This window comes from Hirundo rustica, chromosome 1, assembly GCF_015227805.2.
Source record: "Hirundo rustica isolate bHirRus1 chromosome 1, bHirRus1.pri.v3, whole genome shotgun sequence".
Taxonomy (NCBI): Eukaryota; Metazoa; Chordata; class Aves; order Passeriformes; family Hirundinidae; genus Hirundo; species Hirundo rustica.
Genome location: NC_053450.1, coordinates 121,132,372 through 121,157,086, shown reverse-complemented (window position 1 = coordinate 121,157,086; position 24,715 = coordinate 121,132,372). Strand labels below are relative to the sequence as shown.

Here is a 24,715-nt window from a genome sequence, read left to right as displayed (position 1 = left end):
AGTCAGACTCACATAATGTGAAATAGCTATTAACCTGTCAGTGCCAGAAACAGAGATACAGAGTGCAGTGCATGGGAAGTGCAGGTCTGCCCTCCTGACATGCACAGAGCTGAGGACACTTCAAGATTTGTGCTGCTCTGAAAGCATTTGAAATGCAGCCCAGCAGCTACACCTCAGCCCATTATAACCACCAGCACACCCTGCTCGTGGGAAGCCATTTCCACTGATGGATTGTGTCCTGGCTTTGGATTGCACTGCAGGCTGCCTATGGTCCTAGTCCTACCGTCTCCCCCAGCCCTCCCTGTGTGCTGTTCCTGCCCCCACTTAGAGAAGGAAAGTAGATGATTCTTCTCTGCTTTTGTTTTAATTTTCTTCTTTTCACGCTGTGTTTTCAGACTGCATTTCTAATGAAACTCAGCATTTTGAGAGGAGTATTTCTGAGTGGGGGTGGAAACAAAAAATCCAAGAGTTCCATTTAGAAGATGGAAGCCCATTGTCAGAGAACTCTTGTATTGGAAGATAAGTACATCTTCTGGGGAATTTAAGTTGTGGGAAAGAAGCACCCAGACTCAGTGGCTATTCCTTTGGTGGAGACATCCCTATGCTTCTTGGCTATGTGTCATGCAGAGTGGGGAAGTGAAGCCTTTCTGTGCCTCCAAACATGCACATGAACTCATGCAGCCAGACACTGCCTTTCCCTTCATCCTGAAGAGTCAGCTAGTGCTTTCAGGTGTTTATGCAACACTGTCATTGCTAACTAATGCAATGGAAATTCTGAGCAGCAATTAAATAGCAATTAGTAAGCTGAATGCTTTATTGTGGTCATAATTCCTTTCCATTTTGCTCAGTGACAGCAAGAACATCTTGGCCAAAAGCCAAGTGATTGCTCAGAAGGGTGATTCTGCATTTCCACAGAACCCAGAGAGTTAAATTTCCTGAAGAAATCCAAAAGCCAGCAACGAAGACATCTCTGTGAAATGCATGACAGGTATGACTACTATAATAATGTTACATTGGGACAAACAATTTGGAAACAGTTCTTTGGCAAAGGAGCCGCACTTCTTCCATCTCATAGCTATGCTAAGGGCTTTTTCTTGCCTTCTGTGAAACTGCTGTTTTATTGTTTCATATTTTGAATTCTTCTAATGAACTCGAAAAATTATGACCCTTCTCACTAAGATAAGCAAGAAATGAAAACTGTCAAGATCCAAAGATCCTTGTCCATTCGGTCCTGTTGATCTCCCCAGCATGTCCTGTGACTGAAGGGGTATCTCAAGCTGTTCAGCTGTAACTAAGCTCACTAAATGAAAACAAGCAAGCTAAGGGTAGTTGGGTGTGGTGCCAACCTTTGCTCTTGTGCTTTTGTTTGCAGCTGGCAGAGTCCAGGCTCAACTTATACTGAAATCCATATCTCTGTATTTAATTGTTGTCAAAAGGAAATGGGCATGTCTTGTGGCTTCTGATTGACTTAGGAAAAGGTAGTGATCACCATATACTAAATCTAACTTTTTTTGCTGCAGGACTGCAGTGCTATGCAGCTTGTTATCATTGGAGTTTTAAAACACTTGTTAAAAACTTCGACAGAAGTATAGCTGTAAATAAAAAACTTCTTTAAACTTATCTCAGCATCAATCAGAATAATCCTTAAACTATAAATACTTTTTTCAAAATAGATGCAGTAAAATAATGCCCCCACCTATGAGGTATCTCTTTCGTAAATTTTCCCAACCTGGGAGATTTGTCAGGGGATGCATGACCAGCTGCTAGTTTTGTATCTAACCTATAGCTCATTTGAAAATCTAAACTAAACTTCAACTAACTAAAACAAATTGGAGTATACAGCCATACTTCTCTAGCATTTTAAGGCTATGAGATAAACCCATTTACAAACACTGTCTGTGGACAATACCCTCAGTATATTGAAAAGGTTAATTGCTAGGTTTCTCAAAAACATTTCTCTATTTTCCTTTGTCCTGTTGATCACATTGCTCTCTCCATTTTCATATCTGAGGGCATGATAAAGGAATTGGTGTATCTGCAGAACCACAGTTATTAGGTGCCCATTAAAGGTAAGACCTTCCTTGTGACTTCCTAATCTGGACAATAATCAGAGAATGAAATTAAATGTACACTCTTACTGTTAAATGCAGAGAAGGATAATAAAGAACATGTTCAGCAGCACGGCATATACTGGAAGTATAGCAAAAATCAGAAGAGCTTTGAATTTAGGAAGCAGCAATGTTTTGCAAGAAAATGTTCGCCATTCACTCTCAGTAGTATAGTATTTACAAAACTCTGTAAAAGAAAATACAAATTCAAAGGTAGATTAGCTAAGGTAGATTAGCTAATTTAACATTGCATTCCTAGAGAGCTGGGTGGGTCTAAATCTTTATTTATTCTTATAATAAATAGGTACATATTTGGGACTTGCTGACATGACAAAGTCACTTCAGAGTGCAAGCAGAAAAGTTTTGCTTATGTGTATGTGTCAGCCTCAACAGTGGCTGAAAAGCAGCTGCAATTCACTTTGAAATAAATGCCAGTCAGAGAGGATTTACACCTAAAACATTTCCTCAAAGTTGTGAGTTACATCTCTTTCTACATCTGTAGAAAGCCCTTTGTTTCTTGTGAGAAGTCATAATAAACTCTGTAGTACTTGAATAGTTTGGCACAGGGGACGTTACAAAATGGTATTGTTTTCAGCACAGACAGATCTGCTGGGACGTCTTGTGCCTAAAAAGCAGACTCTAGAATATTGTTTTCTTTTAGACAGACTTTATGACTGCTATTCTAATGTATTAAAGTCTTATCTCTGAGTTTTCCTTTACTTATACGGAAATTATAAGAACGAGCAAGATACTTTCAGCTTCCATAATTTTTAAGAGATCGCCACCAAGTGGCAAAAGGGAATTGATACCTTTTTCCAGCTCCCGTAGGCAGCAGGTGTATGGTGCTGCTTAGAAGTGACGGTGCGGATGAAAATATCGCCCTAATAACACATGCAAAGTAAATATTAAGGATCATGCAATCAAAGGTAGTTCTTATTTTAGAGTGAATTAATCAAGGAGGTAAACCATTTAAATGTAGATGACATAGCTTTCACTACCGTGCACTATTCCGAAAGAAACAGCCCTAAGTAGGTAACTTTCTGTTTGAGCCCCTGACATTGGTTATTACGACGACAAGAACCACCTGAACTGCACAACTCTGACTTATCACCATTCAGAATACTCAATAGAAATGATTGCATTAACACATCTACCTTTTTAGCTGGCTGGGTTTCAAGCAGCTAAGTCTCTTAAAAATTAGTATGGTATTATTTAATCACAATTTTTCTGGCCTAAAAAATGTTACTTGTAAACTCTGTGATTGCAGGGAGAACAGGATTACTCACAGGGCATCCTGGACAACAGCTGGACATGAGCTAGCAGTGTGCCCTTGTAGCAGGAGTCCAGGAGTATCCCAGGCTGCAGGGTATGAGGAAGGGCTGAGAGAGCTGGGATTGTTCAGCCTGGAGAAGAGAAGCTTCAGCAGGGGTTTCTCATCAATGTGTGCAAATATCTGAACGAAGGGTACACGGGAGATGGATCTCTTTTCAGTGTTGTCAACTGAAAAGACAGTGAGCATTAACTGAAACACAGGAGGCTCTGTCTGAACATCAGGAAACACTTTCCATGTCATAGAATGGTTTGGGTTGGAATGGACCTCTAAATATCGCCTAGTGCAGCCATCACTCTGAGGATGACCTGCACTGGCACAGGCTGCTCAGAGAGGTTGTGGAGTCACCACTCTTGGAGGCATTCAAAAGTTGTCTGGGCACTAGCTCTGCTTCCATTTACCACAACAAGTTTACCAAAGCGTGCTGCTTAAAAGTGAATCTCTTGATTCACAGAAGGAAACTGTCGACTTGAAAGTGCTGAAAGAAGGCAGAACAGGAACTTCATGTGCTACATTTATGTAGAGGTCAATGTGTTTATATAATATAAATATATTTGTATTTGTAAATGTATCCATGTGTTTATATAAATATAACTTTGCATTTACTTTACCTATTCTTATTTGCTTGCCATTTCAAAAGTACTTTCTGTATTCTATAGCAGAAGTCAGAAAAACACACAAAACAATTACCATCATTGATTCTTCTGCAAAACCAAAACACATTTTTACATCACTTTGAGATACCTTAATTCTTGGGATCACAACTAGCAATTTTTTTAAAGTGAAGTCATCTTTAAATAGTATTTTCAGACCATCTTCATTCTGTGTTTCACAGTGCTGTTGGAGGGCTCTACAATAATAAGGCCTTCTGTGGTCCAACATTATTTGCCATTTTAAAAAGCCAGCCAGCTATGCTGAAAAAAACCACGCAGTCTTCAGGAAATTAGTATTTAGGTGCAGCTGCATAATCTACAATCACAACCATATGGGAGTGGAGAGTTCCCCTCCCATGTTCCTGGACTTCATGAGAAACAATTTCATCCAGAACTTCTGCAGGCTGTGTTCTGCCACCTAACAGAAGCAAGGGCATTTAGGATCCTGTCCTTTGAGAAATTTAGTGCTTACATAATACTTAATCCTCTCCTGCATATCCCAGGTTTTTTAAATGGCATGTACAATGTGGGGGACAAGTCTGTAGTTCCATGTGATTTAGTAAATGGGGAAAAAAAATTGCGGAAGGCTGACTTCTTTCTGGGCTCTTAAACAAAGCAAGTCTTCTATGTCTCCAGTGATCCATGAACCATCATGAAATGTTCGTTGTTGGTGATTCACTGCACTGTGACCAAACACACCACCCAACGCAACAGGCTCCAAAGACAAAAATACACACACATACACAAGACAACTTTTCACTCATTCTCTGGAATAAAGAGCCTCCTGCCAACTATATTATACTCTGTTTTGAGCCAGTGATCCAATGCAGACAACTTTGTCTTGGGACCCTTGGCTTGTGTTTCACCAAACCACCAATACTGCTAATAAACTCCCTGTTGAGCAGCAAGGACCGAGTGCCTCTCAGGAACAAACCCAAAAGAAATTTGACTTAATGATTGCTGGTCCTTCAAATAACTTTATCTTTCAAGACCAACTGCATGCTTAAGTCAAACTTAGGGCAGTGGCATTGAAAGTCAAGCCTGAAAAGGAGGTCCAGCTCCAGTCACCCCATGGGTATCAAAGCACATCCTGTGCTCAGGATGTGGCCACCATGCCACAGTCACACTGTAACAACATGAACAATTCATGTCCTGAAAATACTGTGGCAAAACTCAAATACCCAATGCTTTATCATGCATGTAGTTATGCAAACATTACTCAGGGTTGGAATATGTTCATAAGACCATGTAGCTAGGTATGTGTTTGTTTAAAACCTGGGAGGAATGCCAGACCCATATTTTCCTGCTTCCTGTTGATTAAAGGAACAGGGTGCAGTTGAAATTTGTTGTGCAGTGAGCAACATGGAGTCCTGAAGGCTCCATCACTCACAGGAGCCCCATCCTCCCTTTGTGCATAAAAATCAGTGAAAATTATATTGGATTATGACAACAGCCTTAGTCAGGACATGAATACTGGCTGGGAATAAATTCTAAATTCAAGGGACCAGGTCCCAGCAGGATGATAGTTAGCATGTTAATTATATTTGGTTTTAAGCTGATACAGCTTAAACAGTGCAAATACTAGAGGTTAACTGGGCAATAGTCAGGAATAAAGATGCAAAGCACCTCAATATCAGTGTGTTATCTGTCCTCCGCTCACATAGCTGTTGCTGGATTAAAATACCTGATTTATGCACCTTGTAATAATTACGGCTTCAAATTGATCACACGATTGCAGTCCCTTGATTAGTGTAAAGCTTTACTTGGTGAAGGTACATTCAAAGTTAATGTCCCAGTCTACTGTGTGGACAGTTTTTACATGAAAGGTGCTGATCCCGGCTGCCTGGGATGCGGTGGTGTCTAATCATATTTACTAGGCCATCTTCTCAGTCATATCAAGGTCTCTCACATGCAATTTCTTTTTTGCAATGGAAGCCTACGTGCAGGCTGCTGCCTTGACTGATACACTGAGGAATGAACCTCAGACCTTGGGGAAAACAAACCTCAGGGATCTATGTGCTGCTACAGTTTGAGCTGAAGATCACTGACATCATAGCTGTGAGCTGTAAAACGCCTCTGTGCATCAGCACAGATGGGATCTGTATCACATACCACAAGGGGTTTGCACTTCAGTTCAGCCAAGTCTGGCTACCTCAAGCAGATGAAATTTGGCCGTGGGGCTGCACAATGAACTGTTGTGTTTAAATTCCTACTGGTTTAATGAATAAATAGCTATGAACACCACTATCAAAATGGTCTCTTATTCTCTTTGCCTTTACTCTCATTCCTACAGTGATGGCAATAGCAGTGTCAGTTTGTGACTTGTAACCTCTTTGATGTGACAAGGTTATTAATCCTTTTGTCAGCTTAAGCCACGTTGAGAGACTGAAGCAGAAAATGAGGATCAGCTTTCTTTCTCCCGTGTTTGGGTGCATGTATACTCTGCTACAGCAGTGACAATTCTACTGATGTCAAACCAAACTCTTTTCTTTTTAACATATCCATATACATTAATGAAAATTTAACATATTTTGTAGATTTTATTTCTCTGTTGCAATGAAAATAGCCACCACCGTCTCAGAGTATAGGGATCTGCTCATGGGTCTAAAGCAATGTTTAGTTGTTCACTGTGTGACTCCCTTGATTATAATGTGTTTATACAATTTCATTAATGTTGAAGTAATGAGATAGTGAAATAGGCCAACTGTCTTCTCTTCACAGACCCAATACTGCAATGAACAATCTGTTAAAGACATTAAAAAACTCTTGCAGAAAGTAATAACCTGACTGCACACATTCAGCACAGATTTTGTAGGTGTCCCATGATTGCCCTAATCTCTTTTGAACATGTGGCAGCCTCCTGGTGACTTGGCAGGAGGATTCTGCTGCATCCAGTTTCACCAGTCTTTGGCAGGTGGTCTTGTTCTTCATTTTGGAGGAGGCTACTGCATTTCATTACATAATTGATAAGGGAAGAATATTTCTGGAATTATTAACTGCCGTGAAGACCCTGAGATGCAAACATTTGATCGGTATTTGGCCCATATTTAGCTCATTTTTTGGAAAGAGAGTTGAGTTTGGACATCATTGAGTTTTGAATGTTGGGATTGCTTTAGTTCCACTTTTGTGTGTTAGTTGGGCTGAAAATGTGGATGTGACGACGTTTGTTCAAAAGAAGTTCTGTTAACTTGTTTCAGAGCTGTTATGTTTAATCACATGAGAACTGAGCACTCTCAAATGAGTTTTTCCCACAGGCCCACCCTGCCCTGGCTGCTCCCCAAGGCAGTCCTCACTCCAGCTCCTGGCTCCCCAGGGTGCAGCTGCTAAGCCACAATTGCCTGCTCCTGAATTGATTTCAAATCCTATTTATCCCAGGAACCAAATTTATTCCCAGCCTTGCTCATCCGCAGAGCTCAAGCTGACACAAGATTTATGACTAGCCTTACTTTATTAAGGCAGGATAACAAACAGAAACGGTTTACTGTCAGTCGAGCAGTGGTCAGTTGTCCAGCTCCCGGAATCCCACAACCCTCAAGCTGCAAATGTCTTCTGTATACATTTATTTAGTTTCTTGTATCTTGCGGCATATTGTTGGGTATTCTCTTTTACCATTGCCCTTCTAAAGGGTTACGTAGTTTTCCCAAGCCCTAAGGAGGCACAAAAACTCCAAGCAATGCCAGGTATTCAGGTCAAACTGTTTCTTTTAAGGTTGTAGGTGGGCTTGTCCTGGTCCTTGCATGGACTACAGATATTCTGCTCCTTTGTCTGATATTTGAGCCCTTAGCAGCCACACTCTTTACTTCAGTTGCTCAATTGTAATAATTAGACTTGCAGCTTTCCAGGCCCCTGTTGCATTGCATTAACCTCTGCCTGGCTGCAGTCTGCAGCTCCAGCATTTGCAACACTAATGCACCAGATGAGGGGCCTGCAGCCCTGGCAGTGCCTGCCAGAGTTGCCCCATAACCAAAGTAAGACTGCACCGAGGTCACCCCAAGCAGCAGCTGCAGACCCCAGTCCTACGTCTGTCATTCCCTTGGGAGCACCCATTGTACTCCTCTCTTCACCCGTCACTTCTGATCAGGCCTTTGGTGTCTCGGGCATCAGTGGTCAGGTGAGTGGTCTGATATACAGCAGCCATTTGTTTAGAAAGGAGTTCTCTGCCTTCGTGTACGGACTTGTTTGCATCCACTCTTGTTCTTGCTCCCCTCTGTACTGAAAGCCTCCCTCTAGCCAGCCTGTAATGTTTAGTGCAGGCTTCCACCGAAAAGCAAAGTATGATAAGGTATCTGCAGGAACAGCCAATTAAAGCGAAGTAAAAAAAGTTCAGATTTTCAAGGTTAAATATATAGCATGAGGTGATTTAATTACTCACAGGGTAGGGGGATTGAGAGCCCAAATAGCCAAATCAGTGCAGCTGGAATAGTGACACCCAGCAGGCTCCCAGGAAAGTACAGAGGAGAGATAAGTCTGTCATGAAAGAGGCTTAAGATAACTCACATTATATCGCATTTGCTGCGGGCTAAGCCTGGACACAGGACAGTTGCCATGGCTTAGCTGATGTGCAGTAACTTCTTAAGCTCTCGTACCTCAGTCACACGTGTGAGCCCTAAGATTGCAGAAATATGCACTAGATCAGATGGGCAGAGCTCCATAAAAACACACAGAACTTAGAAACATAGGAAAAGAAAACAGAAATTGATTCAGGAAGAGAGACAAAACCACTTCCTTCAGGATTTGTTTTTTTTTTTTGTAGACTCAGTTCAAAATCCTGCAACACCTTAACCCTTCTCTAGTGTGACATATAAGGAAGGAACCACTACAAGAAGAGTGAAAGTCAATGATGTTGTTGTTAACATAATGTAAAACTAAACATCAATTTCAGTTGTGTGCTGAACTAACTGGGTGAAAAGAAGAATGAGGAAATGGGCATTTTGGTGAGAATAAAAAATTAGTCCACACTTTGGAAACCAAGAACAACTTCCAGGTTTTGTGACAGAGTCATGGAAACAACGCTTTTTCTCAGTCTGTCCCACAGGGTTTGTTCATAGAGGTCAAATGTCCTTTAGGTCAGAGAGCAAAGAATGGTGCAGCTCAAGGCCCTTGCGTGTGTCTTCCAGGGCCACCTCCAATGACCAGAGTTAAACAAAATGAATGGTTTCAAGAGCAAAAGTTCAAACATTCCTTAAATCAATGATCAAGGCACTCTGGTACAATACCAGAGAAGAAAGGGATCTGAGCATCATCTTCCTGTAACCTAAATGAGAGCTGTATGTGGATTTAGGTCAACTGCAAGCAGCAGAGACAGCAGGAACTACTGCAGGCAGTCGACATCCATGGTCCTGCTTCCCATTTTGCCAAACCGGCAGCCTGAAAATCTCATCAGGGCTGTTGGTTAGGGCAGGGAATGATCCATTTCAGAATAAGCAGCTGTCATCTCCGCCCCTTTCTCTGGCAGCAGCAGGTCTGGCACTCCTGAACTGTCCTTCCTGCTTTCTCCATAGTCCTATCCTTCCCCTCCCTCCTTTCTGTAGTAGAATGAACCTAGGATTTAACTGCAAGCAGGAAAATTCATTTTTTCTGATGCTGCTGAGATGCCTTAAGCTAAAACTGGCGTAAACAGATCAGTAATCAGGTGTAACTCTTTTGCCTAATAAATCTCATTTTATTCCAAACTATATACACAAAAGCTCACAAAGAAAGGTACCATTTGCAAAAAAAAAAAAAAAAAAAAAAAAAAAGTTTTGCTAAATTCTCAGGATGAGATTTTGGTCTTTTCTTCCAAAGACAAACTAAAAACTGGAAATTCTTAGAAAAATGTGAAACAAAGGAGTGATCTGTCATAAATCAGAATGATTTATATCAAAGATGAGTAGAGAAAAAAGACCCATGGAAGAGTGATCACTAAGTACATTAAAAGCAGTACCTGAGGTAGAAGGCACTTGGTGAGAAACCCCTGATTTCAGCAAATTCTGCATCAAAATCCCTTCCTTTTTATTGAGCCCTCCAAAAATTGCCCCCCAGCTGGAGAAAAGGGTGGTATGCAATACACTGGAGAGTCCTAGAAGGCAAAGAAAAGGCAGAAATCAGCTCTTAAGACAAAGTGGTTGCCTGCTGAGTAAAAAGAAAATGGCCTAACTGAGGAAGACACGGTGACCTTGTTGCCTGGAAACACTTAAAATGGGCTTTGTTATTGACTTTCCAGTTGGCTGGGATAGACTTGGCAGCGCAGTAGAAGCCAGAGGTGCTGGCTGATTGCGAGCAATGTGCCGGGGGCTCGTTTTCTGCGGGGTCATTCTGCCCTTCGTGTGGAGACTAATTTGGCTGGTGAAACGTTCCACAGCACTTTTCCTGCTCCAGAGCACCTGTGGTGTTTAGCACCTGCCCTGCTGCAGAGTTTTCTAGAGGGCTGAGGGCTACCTGAGCAGCTTCAGGGAAAGGTTTTCCCATTCCACAGCCTTCTCGTGCTGAACAGCAGAATAATCAGCCTGATTAGTGCTGAGCTGCTCCTCTGCACACTGTCTTTGCTAACCTTGGAAATTCAATTGGAAATTTTTTCATCTGGGCTGGTTCTGTTTATTCATTTAGCTTTTGAGCTGAAGTACATGTGATGCTTATGAGATGAGTTGTTTGGGCAGCTCTGGATACTGCAACACTTTCTAAGGGAACAAATATTCCAGTATTCTTTTACGGTTGTCCTATCAAGGATCCTCAGACAGTTTTCCTATCACAAACATCACACTCCAGCCTCAGAATAAAAATATGATCGCTGCTTTAGTACATTTCATCTCCCAGTGTTTTTTGGGAGAACGTGTTTAGCTTTGACCCATTTTACCTCAAGTTCAGGTAAATTTTCTTTACTTACGAGATTTTATCTGAGCATGAACAGAGTGACTTGATAAATATATTATTAAAACCAAATGACAAAGCACATTAATAGCTCTAAATAAAAGGTAGTTTGATGGCAAGTTTCTGATAGAGAAAGAGGAAAAAAGGTCTTTCCCTAAATTTTGTTCATGGGTTTTCCACTTGTGGGACTTCTGCATTTATACAAATGACCATGTCCTCTGCAAAAGATTATTAATCTTGTTTTTCCTAGGGAAGGGTGAAATTTGTGGCGTTACTCGTGTTGCCTTCTGCTGAGGAGCACAAATGCTCGTGGCTATTTGGGCTAGGTTACCACAAGTGAAGAAATCAGAGAATGAGAGCTGGGTTATATTCTTGGTGTTTAGTCACCTCAAACCAGATGGTAGCAAACCTTGCAACAGCAGTTTTCACATGCCAGAGAAGGTGAGGTGTCTTTGTCAGCATCAATAAGAACTGTAGTGGGTCCCTCTCAAACTCACACAAACTTGAGAGAATCCTGCTTTGCCATTCCATCTTTTAACATCATTCGCTTCACAAACTAGACGAAACCCACAATTTTATTTTCCTTTCAGTATCTTGAACAGATGAGTTGGCAATTAAGCCTTTTCTAGGCCCTATAGGAGAAGTGGATGCAAACAAGAAGATGAAAAAGAGTGTTTTTGACACACCATGCCTTTCAAGACAGTAACTTGCAGGACAGTTACTGCAGGCAATTGAACTATTTCTCTGGAGAGATTTTTCTCAGATACTTTTACTTCTGGCTTTTAATGCAGGATTCATTAGCACTTTAAGTCCATAATAATGGAAAGTGCATTGACATCCTGAAACAAAAACAGTTGTTATTACGAAGTATTAAACATTGAGTAAAAGAAGCAGCTCCTCAGTGGCACGTAACAGTTACAGCTTTTATCCCACAAATCACTTAAAGCCACTTATAACTACTATTATTAGGCATAAAAGCCCACTTGGGTTTTATGAATGCTAGAGAACTGAGACAAAAAGATTGCTTCAAAGAGAAGCGTCTTGATCATCATAATTTTTTGGGCCCCTGTTCAAACATGGTCATAAGAAAAATGGGGATTATACCAGTTCAAATGTGTAGGAAAAAAAGAGTCTAAAGATTTAAATACAACGTATCTACAAAGATTTTATTGTAATTAGAACATAGCAGAATAACAGCAGCAACCTGCAGTGATATCATCAAATCAAGGCTGTTTCTATGGGAACACCACCAACTCCCAGAAATTATCGTGTCAGTTTGCCATAAATAGGAAAAAAAAAAAAAAGGGGGGAAAAAAGGACAAAAAGGACAAAAAGGAGAAAGGGGGGGGGGGGGGGGGGGGGGGAAGATTACAGAAGAAAGGGAATGAAGAGAGTGAAGCCCTCTCCTTTTGATATTTATTGCCAACATGTTGTGAAGTTTTATTCTAAAAAAAGTAGTGAGATAAAAACATCTATAACATGGCTCCTGCCACCTATTTTAGGCCTTGAGCACCTTTTCTGAAGACTTTCTAAAATGTTTTATGGAAAGAAAACACATTCAATGCATTGTTCTATACTGATCTCCCTGCTTCCTGCATTTTCTACAGCATGAGTGAGCCCAAGGTTGGTGCAAGAGAGAGAAATACTTCTGATCATAGATAATTGCTCTGTTTCCTCATTTCCATTTTTCTGCTAGCTCTGTAATTTGAAGGTCTGGCCTGAAAGGGATACAACTACAGAGAAAGAAAAGTAACCAATGAGCGCACAAACAGAAATTATTTCCCTCCATATGCTTATCTGATTGACCCCTTTCCTAGCAATATGCTTTCCAATAGCTACCTCCATCCTGGTGCCTTCAGTAACCACAAAAACAAAGGGAAACCACTCAAGTTCCTCCCAGGAGTACCTAGAGAAGTCCTATCCCTTTGGGACTCCAGTCCAGCAGCATTTCTGCCCTCTGACACTCAACGAGCTTGTTTCTCTGGCTCTCCTCACCACTGATACAGGCTCCCTCCTGTGAAGGTTGTGCCTTTCCAAAGGGCAGCTGAGGCCAGGAGGAACAGATCCCTGGCACTGTATTCCCAGCTGTGAAACCCTCTTGCTAAAGATTTGTGACTACTGTTTTTTCCCAGCTACAAAATGTCTGTTCCATTCTCAATTGTTCTCATTAATTTCTCCATCTCCAGCATTAATTATCCATTATAATCTTTTTGAGTCTTGGCCTATTGTTGTTAGTAACATTTTCTGAATGCCACACCATAACCTCTATTATTTGCTTTATATGAGAAGAAATGGTCCACTTAGAAGTAGTCCATGGTAGCAAATTATTACTGAATGGCTGAAATAATAATATCACTTTGAGCAAAATGAGACAGTGATAGTAACTTCTTCTGGGAACATCGACATTGAACTTGATGATAGTCCTTCAAGTGCAATCTTTCCCGCTTAACAACTTGACTGAAACTCCTGTCTGCATGCAGTGCAGCAGAGGGCACGCCCTTCTTCAGATCCCCACAATGAGTCTAAAGTACTGTAAGTGGGCTGGGAGAGATAGCAACTATATTTCAAAGAGAAAAATGCATTTAAACATATAATAAAGAGTTGATTCCATCACTTGTAAAAAGTATGTGTGAGCTCACTTGTTCCTACAGGTATTACATGAAAGTTTTTCATCTGCAGCAGAACATAAAATTTTAGATTTTGTTGCTAAGTGCTGAAATGCTGGACAGGCATTTACTAACATTTTATTTACATTGTAGAATGTCTTGGGTTGAAAGGCATCTTAAAGATCATCATGTACCAACCCCCTGTCATGAGTACGGACACCTTTCACTAGACCAGGTTCCTCAGAGCCACACCCAGTGTGGCCTTGAACACTTCCAGGGGTAGGGTATCCACAGCTGTTCTGGGCAACCTGTTGAAGTGCCTCACCACCCTCACAGTAAAGAATTTCTCAGTTTCAAAAGAGAAATCTTCGTTTCAAACAAGGCTATACTTTTCTTTAGACACAAAGGGCCAAATTATTACTTCAAAGAAAACCTGAAGGATTTTTCAATAATATATCTACACGTTAAAGCTGAAAATTTGCTTGTGCAAACAAATCATGATGCCTGCTGCTTGCATGCCTCCTATTATCCAACAGCACCGACTCCCCCTTTATATGAGCGTGGTTTTACGGACTGCGGAGTTGAAGAGTATTTCAGGTTTGACTGGAGGTTAACTAGACAGAGGAGAGGAGCAGCCTAGAGGCAGAGTACAAGGAAGTAGAATAATTTGCTGAGAACAGTCAGTTATGCCTGAGTTACAGTCAGGAGCTGTAAGGACAATCTGGTCACTTGGACTCAAGATGAACAGAAGTGGATTCTCACCTCACTTTGACTACGCTGAGTTGCACAGGCAGTGTTAATAGCTGTGCGTGCCATGAAGCAGGAGACTTTCATTTGGTGTTCTAGGTAAACTCTGAGCTAAATCTTCTACTTGACATCAATGCTTAAAAATAGAAATGTTCAGAATAATAGGCCCAGGATGTAGAAAAATATTCACGCTGCTTCTCTGCTAAAATGTGAAAGCTGAAGCAAAAGGAATTTCGGGGGGCGGGGTGGGAAAGAGGGAAGAGGTAGCCGGCGGGGAGGGACGGGGTAAAGTCTTGCAAAGATCACGCAGTATCCTTCTATTTCAAGAAAGTGGCGAAGGAAAGCATCCTCTTCACACGGGCTATTTGTGCCTCCTAATTACTAACTTCAAGTAGGCTCCCCCTGGTGGGGATGAAAAGGGCACGCTCTGGAAAGCGAGAGCCCGAAATGGTATTCTGATTCTTGCCCGATTTCACTTTTCACCCTAATTGCAGACTAGCACCGGGCATGCTTTCAGCTCATTATTCTCTACAGAGGCCTGCTAATGGTATTTCATCTACTGCCTAATTCTACAGCTTTAACATGGAAAAAATTCTTTCAAATTCAATACCGATGAGAGAAAACAGTAGGTCTGCCTCTCTGCTTTTTGTTTAGCTGTTCAGTAACTAGATAAACATTAACCAGCTGGATAGTGCAATTATAATTATTTTTTAAGGTACTGTAAATGCTTGCAACAGCATAGTATCTGGCAGCCTCACAAATATTAATGAATGCATTCTTGTTCCGCTCATGCTATTAAAAGTGATTAAGTACTTTCACAGAGGTCATGCAGAAAATGAATGGCAGAACCAAGCACCGAGGAAAATCTAAAGTTTTTTTCCTAAGAGATACTTTTAAAGACATCCCACAGCACAAACAGAAATAAGCTGAAGAAATACAATTAGAGAAAGAATTGACATTGGGCACTAATTATTTACTAGGAGCCTGAATGAACTTAGACATAATTTCCAACAGACTCAGCAAACAGCTTGCTCAACAAGATCAGGAGTAAGGGTTTAGGATTTGGATTAAAAACACAGAAAAAAGTAAACACTAATATCCCCCTCTAGGGAAATCATCTCTACTAATTATTTGTCTACAGCTTTCCTCAATATTGCTGTCTAAATTGCGTTTGTAAGCATGGCTCCATTGTTCTGTAGCAAGCAATTCCTGCACTTTTAGGAACCTCTTGCTAAGATGTATTAGAGAAAATTAAAGTTTTGAGCTATTAATAATTCTCCATGGAGAGCACTTTATTTGTACCAATAATAAGGGAAAGGTAAATATTTGGAGTCAAATATATGGGAATATCTCTGTTCATATGTGGGAATGTCTCTGTTAATTGTTAGCTCTAAAGCTAACAAAGTCATCAAACACAACAGCTGAGACTATTATTGTAACAATTTTCAAATGTTGAAAGCTATCAAGAAGTGTAATGAACTGGCACCTTGAAAGGAAGAAACTTTTTTTATTTATATTATATATATATATAATAATTATATTTATTTATATTATTTTTAATTATATAAAATAATTATTTTTGCTCTTAAGCTTGTAAGTTTCATGATTTTTTATGCAAAAATGATTTTTTACATTAGCCACAAATGCCTTGACCTCTGGGTATTTTTGTTATATTTTACAAATGCATGCATAAACAAAGGCAAATACCAACCAATTTGTGGTTTTTTGAGATGTATTTAGCCTTGGTCAAAGTTGTTTTTTTATTTGTGTATTAAAGTTATGTATTTTTTGTTTGTGTTCAGTGGTGATGAGGAAGCTCTACATGTGCTTCTCATTCAAAACACCAAGGCACAAATGCCGTAAGAAGATTTTCAGCTTTTTCTTTTATTGTCTGGAGGAGAGAAGAAGTGTAAGTACTTAGGATAAGTATAAGCACTTCTTTGGCAAGTATTTATGTTGACACATGCCAGCAAAGCCTCACAGATTGTTGTTCTCAAAATCAGTAACCATGCCAAATAGTTCTGGTTCTTTCTCTGTTTGGGACATGCTATCTCCATTTCATTGGTTTCATTTATTTCAGGTGTTTTTCATTTTCTTGTATGGGATTTTGATGAGTCTTTAAGATGACAGTGTCAGAAACACTCTTTTAGTGTAGAAAGGCATTTTTAACAAAGAAATAGTCAATGATATATTTACTGAGAATGATCATCATCAAGTACTGAACAAGTTAAGAAGGAGGGGAAACTCCTATGAAGTTATATGTGGGGTTTTGTTTTAAATTTTATTTGTTTATAGCAATAAATGATGAATCAAAATTAAATTTGTCTGTCTCCATCAGATACTGTAGCAGCTTACCACAGGCCATTCACATCTCTCCTGTCTTTCATGGCCACGACTTCTTTGTATAGAAGACAAGAGATTCTGCTTTCTCCTGTTTTGGGTTAGATTTATCCTGACATTCATTTGTACTCTTGTTAGACTACACTTTTGTTATGTTTTAGAAACTACAGGCTCATAATGAATTTGGGTTTTGGCAGAAAGGCCAGGACCAGAAATGGAAAGGGTGCAAAATTTCTCATTAAGTCTGACAAGGTTGAAGACACCTTCAGCTGGGGTTCAGCTCCACAGGCCACAGGAAAGGAAAGAAATGTAGGAGAAAAGCACCAGCTGTCTGTTCTGGAATACAAAGATGACAGGCCAGGGCTGTTATGTTGTTCAGCACAGCCACTCAGAAAATCTTGTCCATATTGACCTCAGAGACATGTTCCCAACCTGTGACAAAACCCAAAATAATCCTTACAGTTGCTAGTGAATGTACCAAGGAACTACAGAGAACCAGTAGGCAGAGTCTAAGACACATACAGAGATTCTCCTTTTAAACCCAGGAAAAGCACATGATAATGTGGGATCAGTTTTTTCCCTGCTGCATTACACTTTCTGTGATCTTGGATACAGAGGGAGGAAGACAAGCAGAAGGAGGAGGATTACATGTGGAGAACCAGAAGAACTGAATGTTTCAGTGCACTGGCCTTCACAAAACTCCTTGAAGTTTGTGCAGAAGTCTTTGGCCTCTTCCACGGCCATCATGCGCTCCAGAAGCACTTTTCTTCCAATTCAGCACTGGAAAGGGAGCATCTCTTTCCTTTTTCCTTTTCATTTGCATCTCCCAAAGACAAAACAGAAAGAGGAGACTTTCATTACTCCTAGGCATGCAGTCCAGTAGGATTCTCTGAATGAAATATAATGCGTGACAAGCTTCTGTACCTAGCCAAGAGGCAGTAGTACCTCCTGCAGTGTTTTGAATGTGGGCAGACTGTGTACCGCAGGAAAAGCTGATTGTTTCAGACCAGTGTGCAACCTTTGTCCTGGGTCAGTCCAGCCCCATAGGTAGAAAGGGTTGCTGCTGCACTGGACAAATTCTGCAGTCATTATGCAGACCCTGTTGGGAAGTGAAGGAAATTAAATGAAAGTCATAGAAACAGGACAAAACCAGTTTCTTCCTGCAGCTCTTGCAGCCTGTTCCCCTGAAGTCCTTTTTCTATCTAATCCACAAGGCGGACAAAGTTCATTTCAGCATTAGTGTTCTAAAATCAAGTCTCAGCTGAGAATAATTTGCATGGATAATGAAAGCAGTTTTCAGGTGTGATATTGTATACATATATTTTAAAGTAAATGCTGACATTTTGATTTTTCTGGAGTACTACCTATGACCCTTTTGGCTTTGTTTTGTGCTTTGAAGTTCAAACTGGTGGCCAGCTGGAAATGGCTTTAGAGCTCCCCGACCACCGTGGAAGCAACTGGGGCAGACACTTAGGACTGAAAATTATTTCGTCTGGCAAGCAATCAGGAGGATAATTTCAGAATAATAAATCAAACTCACACCTCTGGACAGACAGGACTTGGAGATCTAAAGCAATGATTTTTGTGCCCCTGCCCTGATGAGCAGAAGTGCCACAACAGCCCACTGTTGACTTTCCCCCAATCTCAGGCTGATACTGCCATCATTCAGGTCCAAGTGACACTGATTTGTTTGGACTGCTTTAAAAGTAAGCAAAGCAATGAAAAACACCATTTTACATTTCTACAGCTAAACAAGTTTTCCAGAGAAATCCAGTGAAGATGGGTCTCGGCCACCTGAAAACACCATCTGAAGGTTGCTGGGTAGACCAGAGCCCACGTTGTGATTTTTAAGTTATTCATCAGCATCCTCATTCCTGAGACACTCACACATGACAAACTGGGGGTGCCCCATTCATCCAGCAGTCTGGGAGGCTGCTCCACTGCAACTCCCTTGTTCTGACAGAAACATGGAAGGCTCATTAGGGCATGACCTTAGTGTTGCTATCTACAAGCAGCCTTGGAATAAATCCAAAAGAAAACAAGATTTATTCCCCCCCCCCCCCCCCCCCCCCATGCTTCTAGTGCACAATCAGGGGTACAAAAGCCAAGGGCGCCCAGCCAGTTCCAAGTGCAAGGCTCTCAGGGCACTGCAGGGCAGAAGTGGTTTGGCAGCTGGACATGTTTGTGCAGGGGGACAGGGTAGTGCCATCTTTTTCCCGCACCGTGGGGCAGCGTTGTGGCGTCCACCTGGGCTTTTAAAAATAGCTTTGGCTCTGCCGAGGCACCAGCATGTGGGAGGGTGCGCCAGGCTGCAGCTGGACTTCACCCTCGCACCAAAGCCGCCGGGGTGTGTATGTGTGGGCATGTGTGTTAAATTACTACTTTTAAAAATATATATTTATTTTTATTCCCTCGCCAAGACCGGGGCGGGCTTTTTCCCCTCAGGATCCCGAGATCCCTGCGCTCCTTTCCCCGCCCCCCGCCCGGGGAGATGGGCGGCCGCCGTACCTGGCGCCCTCTGCCCGGGAGGAGCCGCCCGGGCCCCGGCCCCGACGGCACCGGCACGGGCACCGAGCAGGTGGGCGCGGCGGGGACGCGGCGGCGGGCCCGGGGGTCCCCGCTGCCCCCGGGCCCCCTCACAGCCTCGGCCGGCGGGGAGCGCCGGGAGGGAGCGCGGTCGCCGCCTCCCCTCGGTCGCCGCCTCCCCTCGGTCGCCGCCGGGGCCGTAGCGGGGGCTCCCGCGGGGCCGCCGGGGCAGAGACGGCTCTGCAGGCAAAGTTGGTACCGCGACTCGGCCCCGGCCCCGGGCAGCGTCCGGCCGGCGGGGCAGCGAGGGCACGGGGCCCCTGGGATGTGGGTACTCGCGGCGGCGGAGGAGGAAGCGTGGCTGAGGTCAGGCACGGGCTGTGCGCGGTGCTGCGCTTCTCTTTTGTCAAGCGCAGGAACACGGGTTGTTTTCCGGCGGCGGTGCACGACAAGAAGTTGGTGTTGTTTTGTTTTTTTTTCCTAGTTCTCGTCCTTGAAGTAGATGTTCTGGAATAGGTCAGCCGAGAAAATGGGGCTGAGAGACTATGAAAAGTACCGTGTACATATTACTTATGTACATATTGGAGGGGGAAAGCTGGAGAAATGTTGAAAGAAGTTCTTAAAGGTTTAATAATAATTAACATGGGTAAAATTGAGACTAAAATCTAGTGACTTTCGCATCAGCCTGTTGGCGCTAATACAGAGCGACAGGGAATTTTCGGCAAAGGGTAGCGCGCAGATTTTTTTTATTTCTCTTTGGATATGCTCAGAGTTTGCAAAGGCATAGGGATGATGGGTTATGTGACAGGGATCGTGGAGGGAGGCTGGGCTTGTGTCGCTCAAAAAATTCAGGAGTTTGAAAATAGGGAGGACACATGAGACCAGCTCCTGAAAGTGGAATATTACTAAGCGAGATTTCTGAAAGAGCAAAATAAGTCTGATTGAGGAGTGGAAACATTGATCTAAGATAAAGTTTGATGACTTGCACACGGGAGGGTCGTGTGGCAGTCTGGATTTACGGGCTAAAGTCTGCAAGCGCACCTGCTGATTCAGACAGTGACGTATTGCTGAAATTGCGATGGCAGTGATACCTGTTACTGTGCGCGCTGCATGAATCAAGTCCTCGAACTGCTTCCTGATACAATCAGTGTTTTCAGTTTCTCCATCTGAATATGCAGTACGAGTTTATTTCACAACCTGTGTTCGTATAATCGGCGTTAACATCTTCGGCTCGCGTGCTTTTGTGCTGCGGGACAAGCCGTAGGGCAGACGATCAGGGAAATGAATGCAGCTTCACGGCGTGAAGGCAGTCGGAGCTGGGACACTCGTTAGGCACTTGCGTGCGTGGGGATGGTTCCCGTTCGCTGCGTGAACCTGTGACCCAAAGCGGTGTCCCGCCTGGAATGCGCAGGCGGTGCGGACGCTGCTGCCGCCCGCGGCCCGCGCGGGACATTGCCCTGCGTGCCGAGGAAAGGTTGAGCCTGCCTTGCTGTCAGGTGCAGGCTTCCATGTGCAAGATAGCGTGTGAGGAGCTCAGTGTGGGACCCTTAAAGCAGATTGCGTAAGTTTTTGTGGTGGTTTTTTTTAATTGTTAGACTGCTTTGGCTGTTTTGCTGTAGACGATGGTGACAAAATCTGGGTTAGACTCATAACCAGAAAGAATGCTGTGGGAGTTGATGTTTTTCCTGTAGAAGAGGCAGGTTAAGGAATGGGGCTTGCAATTTAGGGATGAAACTTCTTTTTACTTGTCTTTTTTAATGAAGGATATGTATTCTCTAAAGACAGGGGTATATAAATAATTTGACCAGCTTTGCATACACACTTTGGTTGCTTAGGGGCAGATGCCATGTTTAATTCATTAGCTGCAGTGCTCGAGTTATTGCTGGTTTGGATCTATGCCTGAAAATGATTGAGACACACTTGAAATTCAGATTTTGTGATAGTACTTCACTGGAAAGGTCAACATATAACTGTGTTTATCTAATCATGCTGTATAATACAAAGCAACTTCCTCGTTTTTTCTCTCACTCCTTCCATGCCTACAAGAGGAAATATAAGTAAAGATCCTGTAACATCTCAATTTCTGTTACTGCAGTAGGGGAATGTACAGTCAATGTTTGGAGTCTGTAAGTAATGACTGCTAAATCTGAGCTTGCAGAAAGTATTTAGATTGTTGGTTTTTAACAGTAAATCAAAACATAACACTGCCACATCTCAACAGTAAAAGTCAGCACTCTTTGTTGAATGTCCTAATAGGATGTAGCCAGATGCTAATAGATGATCTTTATACTTAGTAATTTTATTGCTTGATGAGGTCAGTATTTTGAGAAACTCAGTCCTCTGAAAAAAAGACCTTGAACAGAAGATAATATCTTGGTCATAACAAATAGAAAAATATTTGCACATTTTAAGAGAGAGATGTTGAGAACTCTTTCGGAAAAGTAGCACAATTTACAGTTTTACGTCTAAAAAACCCCAAAAAACTTATGTTAAGTATTAAAAAGTTTAATATTAATATTTTAAAATATTTTAGCTTCAAAGAGAATCAGAATAGTGAAAAGCCTGATGACAAATCTCTTTGTTTATAACTCCTAACTCACCTATAAGAATCATATTATTTTTTCAGAAGCATTTGCTTTTGTGGAAGCTTTTCTTCTCTGGGCTTTATGACTGGGACAAGTTCTGTTCAGTCATCTAAAGTAGGTGAGACTGGAGAGACTCAGCTCAGCTTTTCTTGCCCTCTAAGTTGCTGTCCTGAATGTGTGTAATCTGCTGCATTATTATGTGGGTATAGTATGCAGTTCATTTAAGATCTAATAAATGAGAATCACAGAAAACTTGAAAGCTCTGGGGAAATTATACTAGACTCTGCTGCACCAGAGTAAAGATTCCGATCTTCTAGAATGTGTAATAAAATTAGTATTTAAATAAACATAATAATCGAGTGGGAATCCAGTAAAGTCTTTTATCTAGAAGTCTTTAGTACTCACGTTACACTGAGTTACCAGTGGCTGCTATGCAGTTTTGAGATGCAGCTTTCTTGACTGCCCTTAACACTGTTCTTATAGATCTTCCTCAATTAGTCTGTGTTCCTACACAAAGTAGTTACTGTCTTTGAAAGACTGAAGCTTTCTGAAAATGGGTTTATAGTAGCAAAACCTTAATGGTACTTAACAGTTGCTTTTTTATCTGTGGTCATTCTGCATCAGGGTTGTCTGGTGGCTTTGTAGCCAGGATAAACAGCAATATAAAGAGCGCTATATTTACAAACAGAAAAAAATGTCCTTGGCGTTTCCAGATTGGAAAAAAAAGAATCTGTATTTTTAGACAATTTTTTTTTTTTTAATACACCCACCTTAATTTGACTTCTGAGTATTGTGGACTCATTCAGTATTACATACATGACAGCTGTAAAGCTGCCTTTTGATTGCTTTGAAAGAATGTGAAACAGCCAAAGGATTTTCACAAGATGCAAAAAGCATGTTTTCATGCCGTGGTAATTGAAACAACAGCTGAAACAGATTTCACTACCAGAGATATCTCTCTCTCAAATAAGATCATACATGGAGAGCCTGATTCTCCTTTGCATTGACCCTGTGTCGTCTTTCCCCGTTGTTAGAAATAGATACATAGCACTCTGTGGTGTGAATGGTGTCACTGCAGCCAGCCCAGGCAGAGCAGAACAACACAGCAGCTATGCTGTAGCTGCAGTGCAGGTGCTAAAGTGAAAAGTGGGGGAAAACTGGGCCAAAAGTCCCCACATGATTAAGCTCACTAAGCATAAGAACGGAAAATTCAGCATGAAAGTGCTTGCTCAGTCTTGACCCTACTCTTACAAGTGTCTAAGGAAACTGTACAAACTGTGTCTGCTCTGCAGTGTCTGTGTAATGGATATTCTATATTCTCCATTTGCACTGCCGTGCCTGCCTTGATAAATGGAAGTGTTGGCTAGAAATTGCACTGCATATACTTCACTCATAAGAGAGGGATAAAATTAAGGAAGTGAATGAATAGGTTTAGAGATAGTAACCCCTTTGTGTTGGTCCCTTTCACAAGCCGTATACAGGTCTCTAAATGACTGCTGTACCATTTAACTTTTTCTAATTACTATATCATGTTTTCCTCTTTTGATTATAAGTAACAAAGAAAAAAGAGGAGAACAGAATATGGTACTACATCACAAAGGCGGTCTCGGCATCTTTTGTTCTTCTTTTGTACCCTATTGTTTTAAAGCTATTATGTTACTGCTTTCCTGACTGGCATAGTTTTGTATGAGAAAAAAAATATGTATGCAGCAACACTACTGATGTGTATAAAATAGTCCTGACAGGTTTTTGGCTGTTGTCCAAGTCAGTTACACATTTTTATATGCTAAAGAAGAAAATAAATAACACTATATCTGTTCAAAATCTATAGATCTGCTGTGTTAGGTGAGTAGACACATAAAGAAAATTATGAGGCACATAAAAGGCAGGCCAAACCAAGATTACATACCAGCAAAACAGGCTGGGGTTTTAGCAACTCATTTTCAGAGGGAATGTTTGCTTCTCTTGGGGTTATGTAAATCACTGCAAAAATATCTGTCAAATTCTGCCTGGGATTTGGACAGAAAGTTGCTTTTATTGGTCAGTTGTGTGAGCGTGAACAGCTTACCACGTTAGTGATGTTACTTCTGTTGTTGCAGATCGTGTTTCCTGGTGTATTTTCAGAGTTAAACCCTAAAGAACTGATCTCACTTCTACTGAAAACAAAGGAATATTTGGCATTAAGAAAAAAAGACATGGATTAGCCCCTAGATTAGTCAATTGGCAGAGGGGGTGGAGACCATCTCTGTAATGTACTGTGTGAGTGATAGATGTGGGGCCTAACAGGGCATTTAATGCAGAACGAAAGCCTTTTTTAGCTGTGAAATTACTAAGTAGCAAGGAAATTATGCAAAAGCGGATTGTACAAAATATTCTTGGATCAAGTGATCATGAGTTTACATTGACTTAACAGTAGGATAAATGATGCAGTCCCATGTGGGGGTACTTGGGCTTGCTCTGAACAGACTGTACCAAGAGCTACAAAGGCCTGGAGTAGCTGGAAAATGAGCGTGCTGTGGTTATTTTGTGGTTTGTTACTTTTGGTCCTTTCCTCTGCCCAGACCTGCTTGTTTATCTCCAATACTTCAATCTTTTTTTCAATCCATCAGGTGGAGCTTTGTACATTTGTACCAGTTCTAATCAGGATATACGTCCTGACATTGCCTAGAATCACATTTTCTGGGTTTTTCCAGAGCTGGATCAGCCTAACTCTGCATTTCTTCTGTTTTTCTAAGTTCTGGTAGCCTGCGCTGAACGTCTAGTATCATCACACAGAGTTACTTACTTTTGTTCCATGTGCAGGGGTTCTTTCCCTGGGGTAGACATCTCTACCTTTTAAATTAAATGCCTCTTCTTGCCTTGCCTTGCATCAACAGTGGGCAGCAGGTGCAGTGAATGGTGACCAGGACAAAGAAAGTGGAGGGTGGGAATGGAGAGATCAGTAAACCACTAGGAAAGGGGAGAAATATTCACA

The 24,715-nt window shown here is 41.7% G+C and overlaps 1 protein-coding gene across 5 annotated transcripts in view; it reads left to right on the top strand.

Moving 5' to 3' along the window:
* The window catches only part of WIPF3 (WAS/WASL interacting protein family member 3), a 73,901-nt gene that overhangs the window by 20,063 nt on the left and 29,123 nt on the right, over positions 1–24,715 (top strand). The window contains exon 1 of one of the 5 annotated variants that reach the window (XM_040068896.1): positions 19,130–19,208. The exons of 1 other annotated variant lie outside the window; for it this stretch is intronic. The gene's annotated coding sequence lies outside the window, so the exon portion shown is untranslated. Of the gene's footprint in view, positions 1–19,129; positions 19,209–19,464; positions 19,612–20,426; positions 20,718–24,715 lie in introns of those variants that run through there. 3 more of the 5 variants (XM_040069096.2, XM_040069193.2, XM_040068994.1) reach the window with 3 other exon arrangements.